The sequence below is a fragment of the Peromyscus maniculatus genome, chromosome 11, assembly GCF_049852395.1.
Source record: "Peromyscus maniculatus bairdii isolate BWxNUB_F1_BW_parent chromosome 11, HU_Pman_BW_mat_3.1, whole genome shotgun sequence".
Taxonomy (NCBI): domain Eukaryota; kingdom Metazoa; phylum Chordata; class Mammalia; order Rodentia; family Cricetidae; genus Peromyscus; species Peromyscus maniculatus.
Genome location: NC_134862.1, coordinates 77,319,212 through 77,342,058, shown reverse-complemented (window position 1 = coordinate 77,342,058; position 22,847 = coordinate 77,319,212). Strand labels below are relative to the sequence as shown.

Genomic DNA, 22,847 nt, shown 5'->3' with positions numbered 1-22,847 from the left:
CAGAGAGTAATAGACTCCTGGGATGTGGGGGGTGGAGGGGGTGTGTGTGGTGACTTCACGTAGCCCTGCACCATGGGCCGATGACAGCGGTTGGGAGTGTCAGTGGACGGGGAATTGGTCCACCATGCCAGGACTCTTGGGTCCTGTTTCTCCTTCTGATCACAGATGTCCAAACTAAACAAAGAAGGTTAGCGAGAGGGACTCTTTGAATGTGTGGTTATACTCCTAAAGGCTTGCTGAGGTTTTCTGTGCCTGACTGTCTGTTGAATTTCATCGGGAGGATCTCCTAATCTACAAAATAATGCCCTAAGGTGAGAATCCTTTCTATTTAGTGGTCAAATGATTCAGTTTACAGTCAGTTTAGTGAACAGCTCTGCACCCTTGTCATTCCAGGGAGATGCTCACCAGAATGGTTGGAATCAAAGGAACATCTTATTAGTAAGGATGCTGGGTAAACTGATTCGCAATCATTTCGTGCAAATACAGAAAGAAAAAGAGTTGGGGGGCTGCCTGGTGGAAATGATAGCCATGCCAGTGCTGATCCAGTTTAAGAGAGCCAGCTTCTCAGAGGTAGCGGGCTGCATTTGCATACAATAAATGCTTTAATTACTAATGATCCTTTCCAATTAATTAAAAAGTATGTCTGTCATGGCACTGCTTTCTTGGCAGCATTTTTATTGACAATGAGTTTGTACGCATATTTAAGCGGTACGGTGACAAGTCTCCTCAGTGTTTCCTAACCCAGGCTCCCATCCTGTTAACAGACGTGTTTTCCTATCCTAGGGGTTAAGAAAGGAGAGCTCTGTGCCCCACCCTGGGCTTGGGAGTCATGGGCTTGGTGACCATGCCCACATTCTAACCCGGGTGGCTGCCTTTCCCTGGATGTATGCTCCTTGCGATCTGGAAGAGGCAATTTGCGAAGTTGGGGCCCTCTATGAACAGGGGTACGATGTTGCTGCTGTTAGATGCCGTCTAGACTTTCCACCTCCCCGGTGGCACTTTTGGCAACTTGACAGGTATAATTGATGAGTTATTCTAAGAATGTGATTCCTGAGTAAGTCAGAGTGGAGTGACTGAGTAGTTAATGCAGCTGGGGGGAAAGGAGGATGGGAGGTGGGGGCTGGGAGACGAGAAGGGGAGGAGGGTCTTTGTTTAAGCCAAGTGAGGTACGAACTCTGAATCAGAGAGAGAGTGATAGGGAATCCTCATAGAGACGACTGTGACTGAGGTACGTATGGAAGTGGCTTTTCCAACTCACTCCAGCATCCCGGGGAAGGGTATGGAAGCAGCTTGGACGGCTAAGTGTCCGTGCCCACTCTTCCTGGGCGTCTCACAGGAATTCCCGGAGCAGCTTCCACTGTGTCGAGCATTTGCTGGCCTGTCCCTCTCCTTCCCTACCAGCCACTTCTGTCCCAAGGGTGTGCAGATTTGAAGGTGTGTCAAGAAAAGGAAGCAGTTGAGGTCCTGTTGTTGTACCTGCATCCTCACTGAGGGGCCAGAGGGCTCAGGAGGCAGCAGCAGCAGCAGCAGCAGCAGCAGCAGCAGCAGCGGGAGGCCCTGGGGGCATGATCTTGTTTGCTTCCAGGAGAAGGAAAGGGAGCAACTTTGCTGAAATTGGCCTGGCGCCTCTGCACAATAGCTGAGGGAGCCAGACAGGATTTGGGGCTCAGTTCATGGTCCAAGCTTCTGGTCCCTAAGTTCTTCCCCTCTTTCTCACCCCACCTCATGCACCCAAGTAGAATCTTTGTTTCCTCCACTAGCCGGCACCCACATCCTCCACAGCCTTCCTGATTGTGAACACTGCCCTCTGCTCCCAGAACTTTCTCCCCTGGATACTCAACTATGGTTTCTCTGGTGGGTTTCTCTGTCTGTCACTTGGCAGGAGAAACTCAGAATTCCCCATCTCTGCAGTTTGTAACCTTACGTTCTTTTTAAAGTTAGCATCTATGCTGTTGGATTTTTGAAGGTCCGTGGGTCACTGGGACCATCCACCGCTTACATATTTTTCAAATGCTGGGTGGACCCCCAGACACCACGACTTTTCGAGAAGAATTAAGCTGTGCCCCCAAGGTTAAGGAGACTGCATCTGCCCTGCTACACTCTCCCTTTTCCTTTCGGGAAGACTCCAGGACAGGGAGCTCTCTCTATGCATTCTAGTTCAGTGACTTCCACAGAGGTGTTTAGCTTGTAAGTGACTCTGTTTTCATCTGTAAAAACGTGGCTTCTCTGCAAGCGGTGTTCTGAGGTCTATAAAAAAGGTGAAGTAAGAGACAGAACACCATAAAAATACTGCTGGATTTTTTTGACTTGCTGTCTTTTTTTTTATTTCCATTTTATGTATGTATGTATGTATGTATGTATTTTTGTTGTTGTTTTTGAGACAGGGCTTCTCTGTGTATCCCTGGCTGTCCTAGAACTCACCACATAGAACAGGCTGGCCTCAAACCTGGAGATCCGCCTGCCTCTGCCTCCCAAGTGCTGGGATAAAAGGCATGTGCCACAACTGCCTGACCTTAAGTTTTTAAATTTTGTTTGTTTTTTGGTGTTTTTTTCCTTTTCTTTCTTTTTAAAAGTATATTATTTATGTATATGGATATGTATTTTTGCATATATATATATATATATATATATATATATATATATATGCCTGCGTGCCTGGTGCCAGTGGAAGCCAGAAGAGGGCATCTGACCACCTGGAACTGGAGTTACAGCTAGCTGTAAGGCATCTCATGGGTGCTGGGAATTGAACCCAGGTCCTCCGGAAGAACAGCCAGTGTTCTTAATGCTGGCCTATCTCTCCAGCCCCTCTTCTTTTCCTCTTAGCTTTTCCTGTAAAAGGAGAAAGGCCAGAGTGCTTTGGGGACAAAGACGCCCCCACCCACCCTGGAAGAGACACCTGCGTACCTTACCTTAATGTCTCCCCTGGCTTTCCAGGACTCTCTGGGTGTCCCTTGCGCTTCATTTTCTCTGTGTTGGGGATGTGAAGCTGGTGTTGGCTTCCTTTGGAGGCCTTCAGTTTTTCTCACCTTCCTCCTTTTTGCCCGCCATTCCGGCTGCTTTTATTTCCTGGGATCCCCTGGGAGGTCGTGGCATAGTGCTATTTCTATAAGAACTCAGTTTGCACGGTCCTTGGTTATTTCAAGTCCCTTTCCTTTGTCTTCCCACATCAAAGGTGACTTTAGCCCCGTTTTAGCTCTGTAAGGGTGTAAGTCCCCTACACTTGTACTTTGCAATGGGAAGATTGCTGCAGGAAAGAAGCCGGCAGGTTTTTGGAAACTTAAGTTGAAGTTTTAAACTCCGAAAACTTTAATTGCTGCATTCCCCCAAATAAAGGCAACATACAGAATTAATTTTAATATGTTTTACACTACATCTAAAATATTATTTCAACTCTTAACTGGTATAGAAGTTATTAGAGATGCTTGTGTTCTTTTTCTGTACTAAGATTTTAAAATTTGGCGTGCGTTTTACATAATTTCAATGTAGACAGTTCTATTTTCAGTACTTAATAGTCACGTGGCTAGACACTTCCTTATTGGACCTTGCAGATCTGTCCTATGTATTTCAGACGCTGACTCTCTGAAGTATGATGAGCTAATTAAAGACAGGAATGACCTAAGTCTCACTACAGTACTTTTCCCTTCGTATGGTTTTCACTTGTCTTTTATCATGAGGAAGCCAGGTCTGTTCATCATTTTACATGACTCTACTCCTGTGATACTCCAGCTCAGGCTAGGGAGGGCTTCACAATTAGTAGGCTTTGTCACAGTCCCATGTCTGTCCCTAAAGTTCTGTTTTATGCTTTGCAGTGACTGAGAGAGCTTCCCGATTCCTCAGCATATCTAAGATGTAGGATTATAGAAAGCCAAGGATTTTCTGTCTTGCAGAAGGCCGTAGGATGGAGTTATCACTGCCCAGAACTTCCCTTGCATGTTCCTATGGATTTAAGTATGATTCCCCTCCCCCACCCGCTCCCCCTGAATCCCTGGAAACCATGAGAGGTGCCCTTGGCAAATTATTCTGCTATGCCAAGTGGGCAGTGCCAGGAGAGCCATTTTCAGTAATGGTTCCACAGTGACAAGCTGGCCATAAAGCAACTGAGGAAGACATGAATGATGCTTCTTCCGGCTAAGATGAGCAACTTTAATGGAGAACAAGGTCAGTTACCTGGTTTTTTCAGAAAGGGAAGATGAGCCATTCCTTAATCCCCATCTTTGACGCGTTGCTAATGCTTCCTTTGTGGATTGTCACCGCCCAGCGGAGCTGAGTTTTTCCTCAGGATAGCTCCAAACCCATTGAATTGTAGCATCTGCACCCGCTTCAGGAAACCTCCAGTGGGAAGTCTTATTTATGGTGATGATGGTTATGGTTATGATTATTGACAGCCGCTATTATAACCATCATTATTATTTAGTGTTAATCAACAGCTGCATGAAAGGTGCACTAAAGAACACAGAATTAGCCCTTGTCCTTGCAAATGGGCTCATAGGAGAGGCATGACAGGGAGAGACACCGAGCCTGGCCTACCTAGGAGAAATACATTCTAGGGAAATAGAGCTGACAAAGGAAGTCCAAAGGTTATAATTTTCAGGGCTTTGGTGGAGTCTACTATGGCACCCTGAACGCAGATTAATAAAATGGAAAGTAGAATTTCCCATGAAAGCAAGTCGGTCGCTTTTGTCCAGTTATTGTTAGAGGGAGTTATTAAGAACAAATACAGTGAAAATTAGCCCTGTGTTGCATTTTGTTGGTGTGCAGGCAATTTTAGACTTTAATTCACTGGTGCACCCTGTATCTTAAACAACTAGAGTAGGCCTTGAAATATTTTCTTTGCAAAAAGGTCAAGGCCAAGAGCATTAGGGTTTCAAATTGATGCACAAATCCAGGTTCTGATCCTGGTAAACTGCTCCATTCCTGCATGATGAAAATGGACGTTCCTTTAGGTTGGTGAACGTTCCAGTTTCCCATAGTCCCCCGGGTTCTATAAAAACAATTTTGTTATTTTTATTATGTACCTGGTCCTTACAAGGCATTTGCATTTCTCAACCTTTGGACCTAGAGCGGTGGCTCTCAACAAGACTGATTTTTTTTTTTTGCCACAAATAAACTATTCGACAGTGTCTGGGGACATTAATTTTTTGGTGAATATGCAGGCTGATTTCTATGACGTGTGTTATTTACATTTTTTAATAGACTGAATATTATCAGTATCATCAATCTAGACTCATCTATGATAAGCAAGGTTGCTGGAGTTAGCTGAAAGAGTTCTTGTTTGGGGAGCAAATGTTTCCTTTACCTTGATTTGATTATGTGAGGTAACTTTTCAGCTTTGATGTCTCCATTATTATATAAGGACTCTAGTGATTACATTCATAGTGTATTAAAAATTATGGTGTTGTTTCTGTTACTTTATTCTGCCACATTCTGCCTCTACATTAATCTCTTCTCCCCTAACTTTCTCCCCGTATGTTGCTCAACTCTTCTAAAAATTAAAAGAAAAAATATTTTATCTTTGGGAGGAGCACAGGACAGAAAGAAACTGTGCTGGCCAAGGCTGCCCAGAGCAGGCATATAGTCCAGCTGGGGTATGAGTCCCACGTGTCTCATGTGCATCTGTCACTTCTAGATGCAACCAAGCCCTTGACTCAGTGGCGTTCATTGACATTGAGGGGCCAGTTAAGTCATGTCCTTGGTTCTAGGCCTTGAGTTGGAGTTCTTGTTGGTTGTGTTGTCTTTGGTTCTGTGGATTGGCTAACTGTGTCATATTTCTTTCAAGGAGAGCTTCTTCATGTGAAAAGTGTAAAAAACGGTTTTTGTCCCAATGACTGCTTCTGGCAACATACGCAGCTTGCCACTCTTGGCCAGGAATGGTGTTTGGCCTCTGAGGGCCTTTTAGAGGCTTTCCTTCCTCTCAGCCTGTCTCATGAGGAAGGAAGGAATGGTGCTGGTGGCTTTCTCATTGGAAGGATGACCATCTCATTCCTTTAGAGCTTAGATGGCGCCATCAAAAGGAGCTGCTTGAAAAAAGACCACTGTAGCTTGCTTTGATTGATGGGATCACGGGAGAACTTCCTAGGTTTACAGAGATCATTTTCTACCACATTTCCCAATTTTAAGTAAAGAATAAGAGTTGACCCAATCTTCATCTGGCCTTAAAAGGTCTTTGTACCCATGTTGCTTCCTCCACCTGTGATGATTCTGATGTCATCTTCTTTCTCCTTTTGTTTTTCTTTCTTTCTTTCTTTTTTTTTGTTCCAGGACCTCATGTGGCCCAAGTTGGCCTCAAACCTTTTATGCAGCCCAGAACAACTTTGCCTTTCTGATCCTCTTGCCTCCACCTCCTGGGTGATGGGATTGTAGGTGTGTACGCCATGCTGTGTTTATGTAGTACTTGGAACTGAGCCCATCAGCTCCTATAAATGCCCAGAGTCTACCAACTGAACTACGTCCCTAGGCCTCCAAAAGTGATTTTCTTGAAATGAGGCCATGCTGTGTGCTTTCCCATCTAGAATTCTTTATTTTCTATGGCTATGAAGAGATACTATGACCAAGGCAACTTACAAAAGGAAGCATTTACTTGGCTCGCTTACAGTTTCAGAGGATAAGTCCATGACCATCAAGACAGGAAGCATGGTAGAAGGCAGGCATGGCACTGGAGCAGTGGCTTAGAACTTTACATCTTATCCACAAGTTGGAGGCAGAGAGAGAGAGAGACTGGGCCTGGCATGGACTTTGGAATCTCAAAGCCCACCCCCCAGTGACACAACTCCTCCTATGAGGCCACACTTCCTAATCCTTGTCCAAATAGTTCTATAACTAGGGACCGGGCATTAAAGAGCCTGTGGTGGGCCATTTTCATTCAAATTACCACAAGGACCTTCCACATTTTAGGACTTTATTTATTTATCTATCTATCTATCTATCTATTTATTTATTTATTTTTAAGATTTATTTATTTATTATGTATACAGAAAAGGGTGCCAGATCTCATTACAGATGGTTGTGAATCACCATGTGGATGTTAGGAAATGAACTCAGGACCTCTGAAAGAGCAGTTGGTGCTTTTAACCTCTGAGCCATCTCTCCAGCCCCAGGACTTTATTTTTGAGAATTTTAAATTTTAGCTGAGTATGTAGTATGGTAGTACAGGCCTCAAATCCCAGCATTCTGAGGCTGAGGTACTCAGGAGGGCCTGGGGCTACAAACATACCAAGACAACAGAAAAGATGGACGTCGTATGGCCTTTGTTTTTGGGTCTTGTACTATGTTATAAATGTGATGCTTCAGTTGAATTTGTGCCTTATAACTCTGGGAATCATTTCAAGAAACCTTTGCCTGCCTCTGTGTGTGTGTGTGTGTGTTCTCACATGTGTGCACATGTGTGTTGGTACACATGTGTTTGTGTGTGCCTGTAGAGGCCAGAAGTTGAGGTCTGCCGTCGGCTTTTTCAATCACTCTCTCACTTACTGGTTTTTGAGACACTCTCTTATTGAAACCTAGAGCTAGCAAGCTTCAGGAATCCTTGTATTTCTGCTTCCCCAGTATTGGGGTTACAGATACCAGCTGTCACACATGGCTTTTTATGTAGGTGCTGGGATCTGAACTCGGGTACAAATACTTATGCAGGCAGTACATTAACAAGGAAGCTACCTGCCCAGCCCCAGATGCTCCAATCTTTTAAAAACACCACTGTAAATGACCACCATACACCCTCGGCTCATGGTTCTTTTTATTTGCCTTTGGTCTTTCTGGTAGATTAAGAATTCTCTCCTTTTCCCTCTTGAAAGCTGGATCATTTCACACTGGAGTGAGGTGGAGACCCAATGCACAGCGTGAAGGGGCTGGCTTAGCCATTGCTTCCACTGTCTTAAGGTTTCTGGTATGCATCTATCTATTCCAATCATAAAGATAGCCACTGGACACTCTCTCAGGGCGATACATCTGTGGGAAACGAAGCAGGCTCATCCTCAGAGTTCTCTCTCATGAGTATATGTCCCCTGACCTTTTAGTTAGATGACTTGGAGCCTACAGTCATGGTAAACTCTTGGAAAAATGTGATCCCGTTTGGCCGTGACATTCATTCTTACCCCTTTCCAGGCAATAAGCGGCCACCCTTACCCACAATGCTCTGCTGTTTTTATCCTCTTCACTTTTGAAGGGCTACCTGGGCAGCCACATTTTTCATAAAGAGCCTCATACCTGAAATAGCTTGACATTTGTGTGGTGCCTTGAACTGCACAGCACATTTCATTTATATGCTCCGGTTTGACCTTTAAAAGCACCTGGAGGTTGGAAGGAGAGGTCTCATTATCCCCCTTTACATAAAAGGAAGTCGTGCTGGATTGCCTGGGGTTACCCACCAGGTACATGGCCCAGCTTGTCTTTGAATACTGGTTTGTCCTGACTCCAGCCTGTCCCACCCACCCCTCCTGAGGGACTGCACTTTCCTCCCTTCCCCCTCCAGACCCCATATAAATTCCTCTTTATTTTATTTTATTTTATTTTGCTTCTCATTTTTTTTTAAAGGTGTTTTTGTCACCTAACCAGTCCAATTTCTTTTTCCTTTTTCTAGGTCATGTCTGACCTCATTGTATAACTTTGCTCTTTCCTGGTGCCGCCATGAACCCCAGTACTGGTTCCTCTTTAGTCCATCCAGAGTTATTCCCACAGACTCCTTCCTCTTTTGAGTTTCGTTTCTCTTCCCTTTCTTCAGGCGAGCTCACAAGGGCTGAGCATATTTTTATCATGGTATTCCCATGTGAATATTTTATCCGTGGCCTCTTCTTATTTTCAGTCCTTTCTGAAGAAGGGCTAATAGTTCAAACTCATTATTTTTCTTTGGAGGGCTGAGACTTAGAGAAGCTGCATGGAGTGGGTCTGTCCCCCTGTGTCTGGGGAAGCCATGGGGGCCTGGGAATGGGGACAAATGGGTGGGTCTGTCCCCCTGTGTCTGGGGAAGCCATGGGGGCCTGGGAATGGAGGCAAGTGGGTATGGAGTTGAGACACGGGTGGCGGCTGTAAGGGCACTTGCCACTTTCTCACCCTGTTAAATGGTAGCAATATTTACGAAACTCAGACCAAGGGAGCACAACCCTCTAGAAAGAAGGCCTGCTGCCCTAGCTGAGAAGATAGGAAATGCATTCTGAATGTATGTTCATTTTTGTTTTAGTTGTCCTGTTGGTTTGCTAGCCTTTGGAAACTCCTCTACCCCATTTTCTTTCTTTTCTTTAAAACAAACAAACAAACAAACACTTCTATGCTCTTTTGATAAAAGTCAACAAAAGTTGAAGGTAGTGTGTATGAAACTAAGCAAATTTTAACTCATAGCTGCCAGTTAAAGGGCATTGCCAAGGCTGGGATCATCTGAGCAGCATGGAAATCTTTTTCCCAAGGTAAAGGATGTGTGGTGCTCTTCCTTCCTAAAGCCCCACGGAGCTTTGACCTGATGTCTAGGGGCATAATTATGGGGACTTTTGGATAGGATTCACAAGTCAGGACTTCCCTAACAATAAAATACCCGAAAGGTGGGGTGGGGTAGATGGCCGTCTTGGGAAAGTGCTTTCTGTACAAGCAAGAGGACCCCAGTTCAATTCTCAGGACCTCCATAAAAAAGCTGATCTCAGTAGCATGAGCCCGTCCTGCCAGGGTGCAGACATCAGGGTTTCTGGAACTTTTTGCTAACTAGTTTTGTTGGCGTGGTGAGCTTCAGGATCCATGAGAGATCCTGTCTCAAAAAATACCGTGGAGAAGGACTAGGGAGACATCAGACGTCTGGATTCCACATCACACACACATGTGCACGTGCACACAAATCCTTCCCCGTCTTACTATTAAGGATCTACCTGATCATTGTTTAAACAACTCAGCCCGTATTCCTTCTCTGGCCACTAATAGCAAACAGAGCGGAAACAGCTTTCCTTTGCTGGGGTACCACAGGGCCTTCTTGCCACAGCACCCCTCAACTAGCTAAAGCCTTGGTTAAACACACCCTTAAGGGATTGCTTTTTGTGGGACCCATTGCTTACTGTAGTCCTTGGCTCTAGATTCCATCTGTAAGGTGGTCTGGCCATCTCTTACACATTCTCCTCTCGTCTCAGGATAAAGGCGAGTGCAGAGCTGAACCAGCTTACACAGCTCACTTGTAGTCGTTCAGAGGCTGTCGCCGTCAGGACCTAAAGGGCATTCACATTCTGTAAAATTGAATCTTTCTGTTTACAGAGCAGACATGGAGGTGGATGTCTGCAGGGCTGCTTCTGAACTGGTCAGATCTGGAGTTCAGCAGCTACCCTGTTAGAGTGCCTGGGCTAACAAAGGGCCCGTGGTTGCCCTGAGAAAGAAAGGGAAGAGGAAGGTGACAGGGCTCTGCTGAGGCTTTGAAAAGCCACTAGAGGTTCCATGAAGTCCCTGTTGGTTCTCAGCTAAGCCTGTGCTGAAAGGTGTGGTGACGTTGCTGTATCTCCTGGAAAAGGCCATCAATGGCAATGAGGTTGCCATCTCCCACGAGCAAAGAACACAGGCTCCTTTCTAGATGAGATGGGAGAGAGAGAGAGACCCTGACCTTAGAGTTGTAGAAGGATTTTGAGTCCTTTGGAACCAGGTATGGCACACCGATCTTACCTGGCTCCAGGTAGTGTTCAAGCCCTGACCCAGCCCTGGCTGCCTGCCTCCCTGCAAGCTGTCTTTCCAAGTTACTCTAGAAAAGAGATGGGTTTACACGCTGTATTAGGATAGTCTGAAGATTAGCTTGCCCTGAAGCCCAATCTGGAGGGACTGGAGATGGCTTCTTCCTCCTGAAGGGCTGGAAGCCTGTCCCTTCCAGGTCTGGCTGAGAGCTGCCTGATTCCATTCACCCACCCTAAGGGTGGTGATGTAGCCCCGAGGCTCCAGAACAGTAATCCACACAGCTAATCCATTTAGGTAAAGCTGTTAGTTGAAAGGTAATCTGGTTAGCTCCCCTTGTCCCATCCTCCTGTTTCTGAGAGAGGAGAGGGACTTCAGTCTGTTTTCCCAGACTCCTGAGACTTTGCCGCCTTTGATTCCTCACTTCAGCCCTGGCAGAAAAAGCCACCTGACCTGTTCTAGGTCCTGCTTAGTTACCTACTGTGATGTTCACAGTGCACCTAGGTAGGACTGAAGAGAAATAAAGCTTGGGAAATCGATAGAAATGCTAATGAGAGTTGACCTTGGAGGGTCCCACCCTGCCAGCCTCTTTACTTGATTTCAATATCTGCATTCACGACTGAATTCCACTTTTAAAAAAATGTATTTATTTATTTTTAAAATTTGGTCTCTAGCACTCAGGGAAAGCATCCTGCTAGTTTTCTGTCGTTTCATTTTGTTTGATATTAATGTCCTTTGTTGTTTAGATTACTTTAAAATATGGGCAGCTATGTATGTATACATTCCCTTTGCATATACACACTGCTTACCTCAGGCACCAGCAACTCTCACAGAGGGCTTCTGTACCTCTGTCATGTATCCCACACCCCCAACCTTGCCCAACAGCCATAGCTTCCCACTGGTTCTGGGTCTACTGCACGCATTCCCAAGACCCCAACAGGCACCCTAAAAAAATGCAACTAACTCATTGCCTTGCTTGAGAGGGCTGCTGTTGCCTTTGCGAGAGCTCTATCTAATTTCTCTTAGATTTCCTCTGTCCTCAGAGGTCCCCAAAGGTACTTGTAGAATGTTTGCCGTTAAACGGTTGTAAATTAGGGGCTGAGTATATGAAGCGTTAATGAAGGCTGGGATTGGAACCATTCCACATCCCCAGGCTGGCAGGCTTTCAGTCCAAGAAGTCGCTTGCTGGAGGAGTTCCTGAGTATCAGGTTTCAGCTCTCCTTTCTTCTTTCTTTTTCTCGCCTCCCCTCCCCTCCCCCGCTTTGTTCCATGGCCGCCCTTTTTTCTCCTACCTTCTTCCTTGCTCGCTCACCTCGCTCCTTCTTCTAAACCCACTCCCCCATCCCTTTGGATTTTTCTAAAAGCAGCTACGAGGAACACAGTGTTTAATGAAGCTAGGAACGCAGCCTTTCTTTCTTTTCCTGCCTGAGACAGAGCCAAAAGAGTTTATTCTATTTTTTTTCCCCTTTAAAATTTCTTCTTTGTGTACGTTTGCCTCGTTTCATTCTCTTTAAGCCAATGCTGGAATTAATTCATGCAAAAGACAGTCATTTTGAATAAGTACTTGAGCTAAACAGAGTATGAGAACTTTCAGGTCTGTTCTTTGTATTGGACATTAAGAGTAGAGAACAGGGCAACTGTGTCCTGAGGCCTGTTCAGATGCAGCCTGGGACCATTTATACCAGTAAGTGAACACACAAATTCATAATAAGATAGAAAAAAAAACATTATGTATTTCTAAGAGAATGTGTAAGTCACTCTGGTGTGTTTTTAAGCTGCAGTGTGTAGGTTCCATGAGGCACTGTATTTTAAAAAAAATAAACTTACAAGTTTAAGTATGACCTTTACTAACAATTCTTTTACACCCAAGGGAATGCTTGTGGTGACGACGAATTGCATTAAGAACACCTACATGTGGCTTCCTCAGGTTCTGAGTATTTTCTAGAAGCCTCAACCTGTACACATTGAGTTATTAATATATTTTGGTTTTCTGAGGCAGAGTTTGTCTGTGTAACAAACAGCTCTAGCTATCCTGGAACTCACTTTGCAGACCAGGCTGGCCTTGAACTCAGAGAGATTCTCCTGCCTCCTCCTCCTCCTGAGTGCCGGGATTAAAAGCATGTTCCACCATTGCCTGGCTATGTGTTGAGTTTCAATCTTAATTTGGTAGGTGTTTTGTGGTTTAGAAAACATGAAGCTATACCTATGAAGTAGTAACAAGTAATTTTGAGTACACACTACTTACTGATTGTGAAGGACACTTTGGGCATCATCTCGTTTACTTCCGTTGTGCTCCCATTTTAGAAAGAGAGAAAGTGTGGATCACAGATGTTTCATGATGTGGCGGGGCCACACGGTGCTTGTTGTTTGCCTATGGGCTTCCCTGTTTTATCTGCACTGTGCAGTGGTCTGTTCCCATCATAGTTCTGCAGTGGTCTCATTCCTCAAAGTTTTCAGTTTTACATCTGTCTGATGCACCGTTCACTCTGAGAATAATTCATTCATGCATTTCATAGTGGTGTGTATTGAGTGCCTGTAGTGTACCAGGTTGTCCTGCTAGTCAAGACAGGACTGAGTGACAGCTGCTTGTCATGAGACCTAACCATTCAGTCCTCACAGAACTAGGAATGGATGTGGCATCTTATTCTGTCCTATAAGGCATCACTTATGCGATCCACTTATGACTGATATAAATAACTTATCAAAATAGCCATAAAGGACTTGGCAAACAAAATGAACTGCTAGAGAAGACTGCATTAAATTTTAATAGGAAGAATTCTTAGTAATAAGTAGGAAACACATCTTGGCATATAGCTGAGTCATTCTTTTGAGGCTTTTCCTATGACCTCCTCATATCAAGGACCGGGGTGGTTTTTTGGTTTGTTTGTTTGTTTTTTCCATTTGTGAAATACTACATTTTTAGGTAAATTATAATTGCTGCCCACTCTGCTTTCACATAAATAATGAAAGGACCTAGAGAATGGAGAACAGCAAGAGACGCACCCTCTTGCATTTCCAGAGAAGGCCTTCTGCACACGAAGCTCCATGCTGAGAGACAGTGGGGACACTCACAAATGCACACACACAGGGACTGGGGCCTCCGGCATCTAAGGGGGTGAGCAGAGGCTTAGCCAGGTGTAGGGGTAAGAGCTGGAGAGGGGCAGAGGGGCCGAGGGGCTGAGGTTTTGCTCAAACGCTTTTGTTTTGTAGAAGGTTGGCCTTTTGTCCTCTAGGATTCAAGGCCAGGCCCTGGACTGTCATGTGGATAGCTTGTCTTTGAACCTAGGAAACACCAGTGGACTGGGCTGGATTGCCGTTTTAGCTTCTGCGGCTCCCTTCAGGAAGAATGGAAGCATGCCTAGCAAGGAAGGACAAAATCTCTCACCCAGGTGGTCGTGCTGATGGCTTTTTTAATTGTGTGTGTGTGGGGGAGGGTAGGGGGGGATGTGCCTGCGTGTGCATGCACACATGCATGTGTGCACGCATGTGGAGGTCAGAAGACAACCTTGGGTGTCATCCTTAGTGTTAGCATTCTGAAGAGCCCCTCGGGGCCACCCAGTGTCCTGATGTCATTTTACATAAAAGCCTCCTTGAAGAAAAAACCCTTCCCTTCTTCTTCCTCCCTTTCTCGCCATGAGGTGTGCACACCTGCACTTTTCCTCTTTCTCTCTCTCTCTCCCTCTCAATAAACTTTTCACGTGGATGCTGCGCCTTTATGGTGTGAGTAACTTTCCACCGCGCCACGCTGCATCTGCAGGGCATGTCTCCCTCACCCATGGGGCACCTTGGCCCACGCACCACACCAAGGCCTCGCTCTTGCCTTGTCATAACACTTAGGAGGGTCCATCTCCTTTGAGACAAGGTCTCCCACTGGCCTGGCACTCATCAGGTAGGCTGAGCTGACTGTCTAGGGAGCCCCAGGGAGCCTCCTGTCTGCACCTCCTTAGTGCTGGGGTTACAAGCACAGGTGCCACCAGGCCTGGCTTTTTTAAAACGTTATTTTCAATGTGGATTCTCATGCTTGAGCTCAGTTCTTGATGCTTACAATCAGTCCCTCCAGCAGGTTTTCTTTTCTTATTTTTTTTGGGGGGGCGGGGGAGGAGGCTGGGTTTGAGACAGGGTTTCTCTGTGTGTCCCTGGCTGCACTGGAATTCAATCTATAGACCAGTCTGGCCTTGAACTTGGAGATCCACGTGCCTCTGCCTCCCGAGTGCTGGGATTCAAGGTGTGTGCCACCACCACAACCTTGCACTTCATGTTCTTTTAACAAATCGTTTATTTTCCCATGTTTCCTTCTCCCGTCTGTCTCATATTCATGGCCTGTTATTCTCTAATTATTACTATTACATCTATGCATAGAAGTTTGTAAACATAACCTGCTGGGTCTGGTTAGTATTGATCATATGAATATGCTTTTACAACTGACCACTTGTTTTGGATAACCAATGAGGGGGCTCATCCTGGGGGAGGACTGATTGTCCCCTCTCAGCCGTGACTTTTCATTTATGGACGGGGCCCCGTGAGACTTCCCCATCCATGCTGTCCTGTCAGCTGCTGTTGTCGTTGTTCAGGTCTTGTTTAGGCTACTATATTGTTGCGATGACGTGGATGCAGGTTTCCTGTCGTGCAGAGTAGACAGTCTCACCGAGGATGTCCTAGTCCTCCAGCTCTTGCAAATCTTCCCACCTCCTCTTCCACAATATTCTCTGAGCCTTACGTCAGAGTTCTGCTGGAGCTGGTTCAGCTGGGGCTGAACGTTACCCAGTCAGTTGTCCTCTGACCAAATGTGGATTTCTGGAACGAGCTCTGTCAGCTTCCAAAAGAAACTTCTTCGATGAGAGGTGAGGCCAACACTTATCTGTGGGTGTAATAAGAATTAGAATTTAGATTGCTGTTAGAAATTGTACTGGTTTATGAAAGAGGCAGTATGTTCTCCTCTACGTTCTGTGGCCTTTCCGGCCATGGGTAGCTGACTAGGTTTACAGGACCAGGACCAGGACCAGGACCTTCTGTTGAATGGGTCTTGAGTCCAATTAGGTGACCTGGCTGCTCTCATGATGTAAGTGCTGGTGCTGCACCTTTGGGACCATCTTGCTGTGTTGGTCATTGTTGTGGTTCATCACAGCTGATAATCGATTCCTTCCCTCTGTAAGCAGCTTACGTAGCACCTTTAGGCACTATGAGAAGTCAGAGAGGTGGCTTCTAGATCAGGTACAGCTGGGTTCTTGCAAGTCCTTTTTCTGGCATGTGTGATGTCTTCAGGGGCATACCTTCAATTTGGGAGGCAGGAGGGGGCAACCAAGAGCGGTGGCAATGGCCTGTGTTGTTTTGAGAAGCTCTTGGACTCTCTTCCCCGACAACTCAAAAGGAGGTTTCTCATGCCTAGTACCTGTGCTTTTGTTAGATAGTTTACAACACTCGGGGGAGCATTATCACCCCAAGTGTTATAACTTCCACAGATACTTGCTCAGCCACGTTCATTGCCACTCTAGTCACAATAGCTAGGCCATGGAAAGAGCCTAAATGTCCTTCACCTGATGAATGGATAAAGAAAATGTGCAAATAAAGAAGAAATTCTATTCAGTTGTGAAGAAAAATGAAATTTTGAAATTGGCAGATAAATGGATAGGAAGAGAAAATAGTGTATTGAGCAAGGTAATCCAGATTCAGAAAGACCAAACATAGTACCTTCTTTCTTGTTTGTGGCTCCTAGCTCTATATCTTCAGATGCATGTATAGAACCTGGAGTAACCACAGAAGACAGGAAAATAAAAATGAACCATGAGGATGAGGAAGGAGCTCTAGAGAAGGGACTAGCAGGACACACGTGCTATGAAGAGGATAATATGAAAAATGAGGGGGTGGGGGGGAGAGGCTTTACATAGGTGGGGAGGGCAATACAGAGAGAGGGAGGGAGAAATATAAATAATAGTAAGGTTGCTTGAAAAGCTCTAGGGAATCATTATTTTATGTTTACCTAAAATTACATATAATATGTAAGTATGTGTGTATGTATATATACATATATATGCATATGTACATAAAGTTATGCCTTTCTCTTCTTTTAAAGTAGGCACAATATAATCCCATCAATTCAAGCCCCTAGGTTTAAAATGTTAGATGATTTATAAAGCCTTTTCATAAAAAGCAGCTGACTAGGTATATAAATAATACAATGATTAAATTATTAAATAAATATTGAGCATTTAAATGGGTAGGGTGCTGGGTTTATGTACTCGAGGTAGCCCCAGGGTGTATAGAGTCAGTTGAAAGAAATAAACTTCAAAGGCTTTATAAAGTAAACAGCATCTACTTACATACCAAGTCTAATTTGTACCCTGATCTGAGAAGCAGGTCTTGATGATGCCTCTCTGTAGATGCAGTTTATTAGTGATTAGTGTTCATGTCTCATAAAGTTTTAAGATTTTATTTTTTGCTGGAATTCTATAAATTTAGACCCCTTTGGTAATTCACGCCATTCTCTTAATGTTCCTAAATTGTTTAGGTTTTATTGGCCCTTTCTTTTCCATAGCAGTAAACTGCTGACTGTGGACATGAAGAAGAGGGTGTTTATAAGGTCAAACCAATCCCTTTCAGCTTTAAAGGGTTTAAAAATCATCTTAATGATTCAAAAGTTATAACCCTTTTTTAAAAAAAATATGTAAAACACTTTTCGTCTTCCAGTCACTGTAGCGAATGGATTCTGCAGTGGACGTATGAAGTGTGGTCGTCATACATGGCATTCCTGCTGCCTGCCATTCCCACTGTGATAGCAGTTCTCTGACCTTACCACATGGCAAGGACTTAATAGGTAGTTAATGAAAGCTAACCTATTATTTGCACACACAGACTTAAGATACTTGTGAATTTTATAAGACAGCTTACATACACATCAATACCGCCATACGTCTGAAACAACTCTCTCTCTCTCTCTTTTTTTTTTATTGAAAAGGAATTTCAGAATCTTGCAAAATTATCTGTTTGCAGTGCTGGGATAACTTACTCTGCCATGAGGTGTTAGGGAAGAATCCCAGGGTGATATGGAATGGGGTTTCTGTTTGGATTGTGAAGGATGCTAAAGAAAGGGGAGTTAAAGGAAGGGCAGGTATCCCACCATGCTGAGTACACAGCATGGGCAAAGACAGTCACATGACCAGAGTGATCGGGCCAGGGCATGACAGGCACAAATTCGTTGGGGTCACAGGATGCCCAACTTTAGCATGCAATCTCCAAGGAAACGAGATGTTGCGTGAGAGGTTTAGGAGAGAAAGGGGTGAGGCCAACACAAGTCAGGTTTGTGCTTTAAGGTTATTTGGGGGTCTCTTTGGAAGATGGACTAAATTGAGGGGTGCTACTGTGGCAGCGGGGGAGGGGAGCAGCTAGAAATGTGAGAGAATGGTAGAGTAAAACAAATACATTCCAACAGCTCTTTTAGAGACGACCCTTAGGAGGTTTGCTGGTGGGACATTTTGGATGGTAGTACTTTAGAGGGTATGGATCAAGATTGTCAGGGGCTGAGGAAAGCTATGGGGGAAGGAGAAGGGGCTTCTGTGCTTCTGCTTTTGAGTGGCGTGTGGGACATCCAGGCGAACTGTCTAAGCAAGAGCTGATAATTACTGTGTCTGCATCCTTGTGGAGGTAGAGGTCAAGGCTTGGATGTCACTGTAAGTAGCCACCAAGTTCTTGGGTGGCTCTCTGATGTTCTAAAAGGGTTTATACTGAGAAGACAAGGACAGGACAGGACCCTAGGGCTGTAAAAATTGCAAGGTGAGTAATGGAGGGAATGAGAAAAGGCTTCTCAGAAAGGCAGGAGAGCAATTTGGAGGAACCGGCATTTTGAAGGCATGTAGAATTAGAGAACTGTGGCCTCAGCCATGTTATTAGAGGCCACAGGCTTGTGCTGGGCTCCTCTGTGTCTTTCCTAATACCTATTACATCTACCAACTTACAGCCTTTCTCCCGGGAATCTACAAGCTCCCTGAAAACAGGCAAAATGTACTGGATCTTTGTGCCTCAGTCAGGAATGGCAGCTACGTTTTATCCTATGTATCAAGTCTGGCTATTCTGAGGCCAGAGTCTTCAGCGAAACACATTTGAATCCATTAGTGGGTTCTGCTGTGGACTCAGGATCCAAGGCCGATGGCAGCTTGCCATGCATTTTTCCTTCTCTGTGTTAGGTACTTGTTCATTCATTATTCACTAGATGTTTACTGAGCACCCAGCGTGTGCCAAGTACTGTGCCAGGTGCTCAATAAATGTTGATTGAATAAATGTTGAATGGTTAAAGGTTTCGATATCTTTTATACAGAATGGAAAAGGACCTCATATTGGGTGAGTAGGCTGTGAGACTACAGCTCAGGCTAGATCAGTGTGCTGTGTAGCTAATGTTGCTCTCCACATGTGTAGCGGTATAATGGTTAACACAAAATTTGGTTAATAGAATGGCAGCTGTTAATGATTGTAGTCGAATGGACTTTCTAGTTCTGTAAGTATCTTACTCATGGGCCCTTGCATCTATCTCTACATGACTACAGCAAGGAACACAGTTAAATGTTCTTGTATCTCTTGGGTGGATGAGGTCATGGGGCTGCCTATTGTTTAACTGGTCGAGAGAGCACAAGATAGGGCCCAGATTGGAACTCGGGCTGACCCTGCTTCAACTCTTGGAAATGATGTCTCAGGGTTGGCATCGTCACTACAAAATATGGCGAAACTCCTCAGTAGCTGCAAGCAGAGCTGGCCACACTAGGGTTTTCCATGGAACCCCGTGGGCATCAGACAGAGGATTTAGGGTGGTGAAAGCTGGCTGGAAGGAAGGACAGAAGCCATTGCCTCCCAGAGGCACCGTGGGCTCCTAATTCATGATTATTTTTTCTCTGTAGCTAATTTTTGTTAAGTATAGGAATTCCAAGAATCTTTCAGGAATTGGGGGAGACTGCTCTTTCCTGAAATATGAAACATCTGTTCTTGGTCTCCTCAGAGCTCCACTGTCTGGGGCAAAAAAACAGGAGAAGGGTTGATATAAAACAGACGTTGCTTCAAACAATAAATCCCCCTATTCATTAATGAGAAAATAAATTTAGGACCCAAGGTGTCAGGGTGTTCATGAGGCTTCTTTTAGCACTGGCTTTTTCTTCTTGTTGTCAGAGAGAGAGAGAGAGAGAGAGAGAGAGAGAGAGAGAGAGAGAGAGAGAGAGAGAGAGAGAGAGAGAGAGAGAGAAGAGCTCAAGTCTCTATGAGTGTGAAGGCTACTCTCTGTCATCCACCATGCTCCGCAATGTTATGAGAGTTTATCTATCTATCTATCTATCTATCTATCTATCTATCTATCTATCTATCTATCTATCTATCTATCATCTATCTACCTACCTACCTATCTACCTGTCTGTCTACCTGCCTATCTATCATCTATCTACCTATCTATCTATCTATCTATCTATCTATCTATCTATCTATCTATCTATCTATCTATCTCAACAGTATTTTCTTCTTATTAACTGTAGGCACAAACACTTAGGGAATAGGTAGCAGGCAGACCCCATGCGACATCTACAAACCGTGTTGGCAAATTCCTGAAAGGATTGTCTGCAAATTCCTGAAAGGATTGTCTGCATATCCTCACAGCCTTCTCTTCCTTCTCCTTGGCAGCTTATCATTTCTCCCCAATTCATCCTTCCCTTCAGCTCCCTACACACAAGCCCTCATGCAGGCTCTTCACACGCCCTGGATTCTCTAAGGTTCCCAGCTGTTCCAAGTGTCTGAGGACTATTCTTTGGTTGCATCAGTGAGAACCATGTGGGTTATGTGAGACCCTTCATAGTTCCTTGACTGGGTTTGGCAAGAGTCTGGTGTGGAGTAGGAAAAAGGAAGACACAGAGACCTGTCTCTATTTGGTTATTGTATACTCTAAGAGCTAATCCAGTGCCTGACACATGTTAGGTACTCCGTCTTTGTTCACTGAAACATATGAGCAACTAGAGGATCCTGGGAAGGAAGAGAAAGGGCAGCAGACAACCCTAGGGTATTTTCAGCAGAGAAAGATGCCCTGTGACTGGTAGGGCAGAGGCGTCCAAACTGGTGCTGGAGACACCAGAGACTCTCCTTTCTAGAAACTCACTAAAGCGAAGCTTGGTGCAAGTTCATGGATACAAAGTTCAAGGGCCCAGCCTTCTTTCCCTGGACAGCTCCCTTTGTGAGATTTGGTCCTGAGGCCATGGCTGCCTCCTCCTCTGCCTTCTGTGTCCCTGTGTTCCCGCTCGGCACCATCTCTAATGAGCACACTTTGGCGCCAAGAACGCTCCCAGCCGTAGAGAAAAAAGACTCAGGGGACTGCAATTGTGAGGGACAAGTAAGCTCTGAGCTTGGAGGGTGGTCCAGGGGGCCCTCTCTTGTCTTCTTTGAAGCATGGAGGGGCTGGTTCCAAGGCTCTGTGGGAAAGCCTTTTGAAGGATGGGGCACTTGGGCCATGGGGCACCATTCTACTTTAGTTGAGGGGTTCTTGTTTCATTCTAAAGAAGATGTGGTGGGATTAACATAAAAGCAGCAGTTAGCAGCTAGGAACCCAGTGGTCTGTATGGCTGCTTTCTTAATTGCCTCTGAATTAAGCCCGGGAGGCATGAGGATGGGTGGAGAGAGCTGTTTGGAGAGGTTAAGGTCCTTGTGGAGCTATGATAGGATTACAATGGGGTGGGAACAGGCTAGCGGAGTACCAGAAGAGCTACCCACAACAAGTTCCATGCTGAGTCCCTCTGTTCTCGGACCTCAGTCAGGCCTGTCGTCCTCCGTGATCACAAAAGTGGCATCTCCCTTGAGGAGGACTAGCTGGCTGGCCAAACCCGCCTGGCTCCCCTGCCAAAATTATGTGCGCACATTGGGCCTTGGAGGGCCTGTTTGCATGTTCTTCCTCCCTTCAAGGCTGAGCTGGAAGATGGGGAAAGAGAGAAAAGAGAAAAATCAAATTAAATATGTGTCCAGCAAAATGAGTTGCGTCTCCAGTCAGGCTGGCTTCCATTTGCCTAGCTTTTTGTTTTCTGAACTTTCGCTCACCATAAATCCTTTTCCCTCTCCTTTTGTGCATTAAAATGCTTTTATTCTTTGTACCAACACTTTGTCCTCTGGCTGGTCTGTGTCTGTCCCGGCTCCATAACACACCCCACATTCTGCCCCCTGTCTCCTGATCAGAATCCCTCAGTCCTTCACTTTGAACCTTTTTGATTTTTTTTTTTTTTAATTTTCAGAATTTTGTTTCTTGTTATTATTTTGTGGTTGGGGGTTCACTCTACCCTGTTTGAGGTGGGTCTGTCTTTCTAGCTTTGAACCAGTTGCCCATTTCTGTCTTTAAAATAAAATTGAGACCCTGCACATAGTCACCGGGGTTCAGTCCCCTCTCTGGTTGTCTGCTTTGGAAAGTCTCAAGAAACTGAAAAAATGCCCTGGACTTTCTTGTCCTTGAGTTAAGCATTCCTTTGCTTTGAGGTATGGCATAAAAATTACTTAGGAGAAACCAGGGGTGACATACCCCACAGGAAGTGGGGACCTGGGCCTGCCTGATTCTTTCGCAGACATGGGAGTCAGGGCCTGCACTGTGCCTGGCCTCCTTCTAATGTTTCTTGAATCTCACTTTACCTCCAGCCAGAAGAGAGCTGACAGCCTACAACAATGGCCTCCTTTCTTCCAGCAGGGCCAGTGTTTTGATAGTGTCAGGTTACACCCCAGCCTCCCCCTGGCCCATTTATAAACCTGACACAGGCAACATGATGTCATGTTACTTTTTTCAGCATCTCAACGAGGGAATTTTTAACCCCCCAGGTCAGAAGAATGATAGTTGATTTTTGCTGAAATGAACCATGGCGTGGTATAATATATGGGTTCCTAGTTCAAGATGGTGGAAGTGATGGGCAGGGTTGGGGGCGGGGGTTGTCTTGATCACACTGGTGTGGGTGAGGAGTGAGGTGTTTTCTTTCTTGGACCTTTAGTTCACCGCCACCTACTGTTTGCAAAGGCTGCCGGAGGGATCCTTGAGTGCTGTCTTGCTGGGATCCTGATTTCCAGCACATTGCCTCTGTGACTATAGGAGTTGTTCTGAACTGGGAGTGAAGAGGGCCCTGGGGTGTGTTGCCCTGTTATGGGTCTAAGCAGCCCTGTGAGCAGTGCTTCTGGACGGTAGCCTCCTCATCCTCTCCTCTGTCAGCTGCCTGTGGCCTTTCTGTGGCCAGCACCTGTGACTA

General features: G+C 45.2%; 1 protein-coding gene across 4 annotated transcripts in view; it reads left to right on the top strand.

Moving 5' to 3' along the window:
• Positions 1–22,847, top strand: part of Pbx1 (PBX homeobox 1) — a 313,260-nt gene that overhangs the window by 28,175 nt on the left and 262,238 nt on the right. The gene's annotated exons all lie outside the window — the stretch shown is intronic.